This window comes from Chiloscyllium plagiosum, unplaced genomic scaffold (genome assembly GCF_037043375.1).
Source record: "Chiloscyllium plagiosum isolate Xiang-an unplaced genomic scaffold, Cpla_swu_hap1 HiC_scaffold_27, whole genome shotgun sequence".
In the NCBI taxonomy this organism is placed as follows: domain Eukaryota; kingdom Metazoa; phylum Chordata; class Chondrichthyes; order Orectolobiformes; family Hemiscylliidae; genus Chiloscyllium; species Chiloscyllium plagiosum.
This window is the reverse complement of record NW_028270165.1, coordinates 88,968,947-88,975,060: the sequence shown is the minus strand read 5'-3', so window position 1 is coordinate 88,975,060 and position 6,114 is coordinate 88,968,947. Positions and strand designations below refer to the sequence as shown.

Here is a 6,114-nt window from a genome sequence, read left to right as displayed (position 1 = left end):
GGCAAAACACGGAAAGGCTCGAAGGGCGACGGCCCCGGAGTAAGAAAGCTCGTTCCTCCTGACATGGATGTGTCTCCAGCCTGTCCCCGGTGTCTCGATAATAAATCTCCCAGGCTTCATTATGGAAAAGTAAAACTGATAGACGACAACTGGAATTCGAGGCCGGGAGGCTGACTTATGAATTCACTAATAGCCTCCCCTAAGTGATGGCGCAACCCATGTCAGCGCCTGTCTCTGTGGCGCAATTGGTCCGCGCGTTCGGCTGTTAACCGAAAGGTTGGTGATTCGAACGCACCCAGAGGCGATGACCGTCTGGTTGCCTGTCTCTTTAGCACGCCCCCCTGTTCCCTAGCCTGCATCTCTGTCTCAGGCATGCAGCAGTGTTCCAGCAAAGCTCCGCTCCAGATGGAAGACCAGCGCCTCATTTTCCGTTTGGAATCCTCCAGTCTTCAAGATCGAGTTCAATATTATTTGGATCCGAACTCGCGCATGCCCTTGATCCCTACCACACCCACACGAGGCCGTGTTATCACATCGTCTGCTGTTACACACGACTTATTGTTCGCCAGGAATAGTCTCCATGAACAGTTAGTCAAACCCGACACAGATCGTTATTCTCTCCTTTGTCCCTCCAATGTTCTCCCTCTGAACTAGTGGCAAAGAGAGCAATGTGGATTGATATCCCTGAGCCAGCTCTTTGTCCCATCTCCAGGAACCGGGTTCTCTCCACTGGCGGATAATTAAACCACTTTGTTGTTGCGTTGACGTGAGGAGATTGTATAAATATAAACTTTTCTAAATCCCCACCTTCCGTTGATTGAACTGTGAGTTCACTCTGAATCACAACACGTGTCACAGCGCAATTTGAGGCCCACATTAGCTCTGCTGGTTCTACACAGCAAGTAAATGAGAGTCTCTATTCGTATCATTCTCTTGCCTTCGCCCTGTAAATCTCCACATTGTTACTTTGGACATGACCACCGAATTCCCTTTTGTGTTCTTGAATCTGCCTCCTTGTCACGGTCAGACAGGGACAAGAAAGTGTTCTTCCTAATGTCACTTTTACTTTTTTTACCAAATGCCTTGAAATCTCTGACAATTATTTGGGAAATTGAAAGGATTCTCATTCCTGCACATGAGGTTGAATTGATTTAATTTCTAACGTAAAGGACTGCGGATGCTGAGAATCAGAGACACAAAGAGGAGCTGCTGGAGAAACTCAGCAGGTTTGGCAGTACCTGTGGGAGAAAACAGAGTTCTGAAATATTGTCTCTGATTCTCTTTCCACCGATGGTGCCTGACCTGCTGAGTTGCTCCTGCAATTTCTGTTTTTGCTTTTAACTGAAAGTTTATTTCATCTTTCGTGATGAAACAACCAGACTCGCCATGTGCAGATATGTAACCCTTTCGAAACCTGTGAAGTGATTGTATTCAAACAAACCCAGCAATAACTCACTATTTCTCAGCTCCACAGGCAGAGAGACCTGGGAAATGAAGCTGTCAGTGTGGTTCTTTGTTCGTGGGTCGAGTGGTTAATACGATGGATTTGAGATCGATTGCGGTTTCCCCACGCAGGTGTGAACCTTGCCGACGACAGTTGAGAAATGTCGTCAAAAAGAAAGGAAGACTGTTCCCCGGTTTCTTCTTTAAGATTCACATCAGTGGAGGGGTTGGAAATCTGCAACCCATTGCCTGTCAGGGTGGAACAAGCAGATACCCACAGAGCTTCTTTTGAGGCTATGAGCCAAGTGTTTGGAAATGAGACGAGAACAGTGAGGGGCGTGAAGCCGTGATCGAAATGAAGCAGGCACCTGAGGACGAATGTGTTTTATTTGCCAGTGAAAGATACTGCTTCACCAAGTTGGGACAATGGAAGGTAAGCAGTGACGGTGATTATCTTTGGCTGTTCCTCTTGTGAATGTTCCCATTGCTGCGCATGTCCGTGTTAACGTCAGAACTCAGCAGCATGGTGGCGTCAGGTACGCACAGGGCCGGGGCGCAATGGATGAGGCATCTGACTCCACCTACCTGTTTGAAATGCAGCTCACAGCTTCTTCACACACCCCAATTAATCTTTCTCATTGTCCTGAAGCCGGCATACGGTTTGAATTCCTGATTTGCGGGAATGGGAATCTTTTCACTGTCTCGCGTCAGTAAGTGTCCCTGAGAACATCAGAGTCACGTCACAGCGCTGTTAGAGGAGGGGAAGCTGAAATCGCCCCACACGCTGCTCATGGACATATTTCACTTTCTCCAACTCACCTCCCCAACCACTGCGGCTCCTGGGAGTGGAAAGGGAACAAACACCAAAACCCAGTCTCAGCTTTGTAAATCTTCAGGAAATAAGAAATCTATTCATCCTGTTGGATCTTGCATCCTGGCCTGACAGCGTTGATTGTAAATGGCTGTCCAGTCAGTGCCGATTCGTTTTGGCTGAAAAAAATCTTCTTTATCTCATCCCAGCATTTCTTGCCACAGAGAACTGTGCGGCAGAGTTCATGTATATATTTCCTTGTATGGTATTTTGTAAATAACATTCGTTTGCGGGTTGTTTGTATCGGGTATTTCAGGTTCATTAGCCGCTGTTTAAGTGTGTTGGTAGGTTTGTGGGCTACCATAATGCTGAGAGCGTTGAGTTGTCTGGACATCATTTCCCAGATGTCTTTTATGTAAAGTAATGTGGCTAGGGTTTCTGCACACGTTGTGTCTGCTTGTGTCAGTTTGTTGATGTGAAATCGACACACTGGGTTTATTGGGTAGGCAAAAGTGCGGATTGCAGATGCTGGAAACCAGAGTTTAGATCAGAGTGGTGCTGGAAAAGCACAGCAGGTCAGACAGCTTCCGAGGAGGAGGAAAATCGACTTTTCGGGCAAAAGCCCTTCATCAGGAATGGAAGCAGGACGCCTCCAGGGTGGAGAGATAAATTGGGGGGTGGAGGTGTGCTGGGCCGAAGGTAGCAAAGAGTACAATAGGTGAATGGGGGTGGGGATGGAGGTGAAAGGTCAGAGAGGAGGGTAGAGCGGATAGGTGGGAAGGGAGATTGGCAGGTAGGACAGGTCATGAGGATAGCACTGTGCTGGAAGTTTGGAACTGAAGTAAGGTGTGGGGAGGGGAAATGAGGAAACTGGTGAAGTCTACATTAATGTTCTGGGTTTGAATTTATCCGAGGCGGAAGATGGGCGTTCTTCCTCCAGGCATCGGGTGGGGAGGGAGCGGCGATGGAGGAGACCCAGGACCTGCATGTCCTCGGCAGAGTGGGAGGGGGTGTTGAAATGTTGGGCCAAAGGGCGATGGGGTTGATTGTTGCGGGTGTCCTGGAAATATCCCCTCAAGCGCCGTGACTGGACTCTGCGAGGAGTCTCCAGCCTCCCCAATGTAGAGGAGACCGCATCGGGAGCAATGGATACAAAAAATGACATTGTTGGATGCACAGGTGAAAGCTTGCTGACGACCGCGGCCCAGGTTCGATTTCCGGGCAGGAAAGTAATTTTTAGGAGAGCTGACAAGCGGACACCGCATCTCCCTGGTGGTCTAGTGGTTAGGATTTGGCGCTCTCACTGCTGCGGCCCGGGTTCGATTCCTGGTCAGGGAAACCATTTTCAGGGGTGCAGGCTACCCATTCTTCTTAAATGCTCTGTGTAATTATTTATAGTCGTTCCTGGGTGCTGCAGTGTGTCGTGGCTCGTTGAAATAGTGTCCTGATTCAGATTTGTTTGTATGTGGAGGGATGATTGCTTCTGTAGTTCAGTACTTGGTTCGTATGCGTTGTTTTCCTGTAGACGCTGTTTTGAATTTACCATTGACTGTTCGCTCTACTGTGACATCGAGAAATGGCACTTTGTTGTTGTTCTCCTCTTTTGTGAATTTTATGTCAGCGAGGATATTGTTGATGGTGTTGTCGGTTTCCTCTAATTTGTTTCATTTTTTGATGACAAAAGTGTCATCACTGTAGTGGACCCAAAGTTTGGGTGGATCGTTGGAAGGGCTGTTTGTTCGAGTCTCTGCATTATTGCTTCTGCTCGGAATCCTGATACTGGTGGTTTCATGGGTATTTCGTTGATTTGTTTGGAGGGCTTGTTACTGAATATGAAGTGGGTGGTAAGACACAGTTCTACGAGGTTGACAGTGCTATCTTTGCTGATGAAGTTGGTGCTGTGTTTGTGTCTCTGGTTCTTCGAGTAGTGTCTTCAGTTTTGTTTGGCCAAGTTGATGTTAATGGATGTGAACAGGGCTGTTATGTCAAAGGACAGCATTATTCCATCCACCTCTATCTTAGTGTCTTTGGTGTTCAGGAATTCTTGGATGGAGTAAATGGAGTGGCGTGAATCTTCAACTTGGTGTTTTCAGTGGAGGCCTTTGACTAGTCTGCATATTGGTGTTCCAAATGGTGAGGCTTTGGGCCTGAGGGGGGCTCCTGGTTTGATGAGGAGAACAACAACATAGTACCATTCTTAGATGTCACAGTAGAGCGAACAGTCAATGGGGAACTTCAAACTAGCGTCTACAGAAAAACAACATACACAAACCAAATACTTAACCACAGAAACAATCATCCCAACACCCACAAACGTTGCTGCATCAGGACATTATTTCAACGAGCCACTACACACTGCAGCACAGAGAAACTACGAAGAGCAGAAGAGGAATTCGTATATAGTGTATTTAAGGAGAACGGGTACCCAATAAACCCAGTCCGCCGATTTCTCATTGATGCTTCCAAGCTGACTTTCAAAAATTCGTTTGGCCCTCCATACTTTCCTGTTTGTTTTTTTGCGGGTTTTGAAAGCTTTCGCAATACTCTGACTGAGTACTGGAGTTGGGAAGTTATGTTGTGGCTGTACAGGACATTGGTTAGACCAGTTTTGGAATATTGTGTGCAATTCTGGTCTCCTATCAGAAGGATACTGTGAAGTTTGAAAGGGTTCTGAAGCACCAGTGGGTCCACAGAGGGGAAGAGGCCCTTCTGCTGCCCTGAGTGTGGGAAGGCCTTCAGTGATTCCTCTGCTTGCTGCCGCACCAGTTGGTCCACACCGGGGAAGGCTGTTCTCCGGCCCCAAGTGCGAGATGGCCTTCAGCAGTTCTTCCCACCTGCTGAGACACCAATGGGTCCACACTGAGGAGAGGCCGTTCTTCTGCCCCGAGTGTAGGAAGGGCTTTGCTCTTAGTGGGCGGCACGGTGGCACAGTGGTTAGCACTGCTGCCTCACAGCGCCAGAGACCCGGGTTCAATTCCCGACTCAGGCGACTGACTGTGTGGAGTTTGCACACTCTCCCCGTGTCTGCGTGGGTTTCCTCCGGGTGCTCCGGTTTCCTCCAACAGTCCAAAAGATGTGCGGGTCAGGTGAATTGGCCATGCTAAATTGCCCATAGTGTTAGGTTAAAGGGGTAAATGTAGGGGTATGGGTGGGTTGCGCTTCGGCAGGTCGGTGTGGACTTGTTGGGCCGAAGGGCCTGTTTCCACACTGTAAGTAATCTAATCTAATCTTTCCTCCGACCTGCTGGCCCATTGGTGAGTCCACATGGGGGAGTGGTCGTTCAGTTGCCCTAAGTGCAGGAAGTCTTTCAGCAATTCCTCAGCCCTGCTGAGGCACCAGTCTGTCCACACCGGGGAGAAGCCGTTCTCCTGCCCCGAGTGTGGGAAGGGCTTTATCCGCTCCTCCACACTGCGGAAGCATCAGCTGGTCCACACGGGGGCGGGGAGGCCATTCTGCTGACCTGAGTGCGGGAAGGCCTTCAGCAATTCCTCCACCCTGCTGAAACACCTGTGTGTCCTTCAGCAGTGGGAGGCCCTTCAGCTGGCCCGAGTGTGGGAAGAGGTTCATGTTTGCTTGCAACTTACGGAAGCACTGCTGCTCATTGAGCCAGGGACTGCACATTGCCAATGAAATGATCCAAATAAACCTCAGACCGCAAGACCATCGGAGCAGAAGTTAGGCCATTGGGCACGTCGAGTCTACTCTGCCATTCGTTAGAGACAAAATTAGTGCAGATGAGATTAGCTACAGGAAACAGGCCATTTGTCCCAACAAGTCCACACAAACCCTCCGAAGAGTAACCCATCCACACCCATTTCCCTCTAACTAATGTACCTAACTCTATGGGCAATTAAGCATGG

At 48.8% G+C, this 6,114-nt stretch overlaps 1 non-coding gene across 1 annotated transcript; it reads left to right on the top strand.

Annotated features, from left to right (window-relative positions):
- Positions 1 to 3,520: 3,520 nt before the first annotated feature.
- On the top strand, positions 3,521 to 3,592 carry trnae-cuc (transfer RNA glutamic acid (anticodon CUC)). The gene has a single exon. It is a non-coding gene; the product is annotated as a tRNA-Glu (tRNA).
- Positions 3,593 to 6,114: the final 2,522 nt, after the last annotated feature.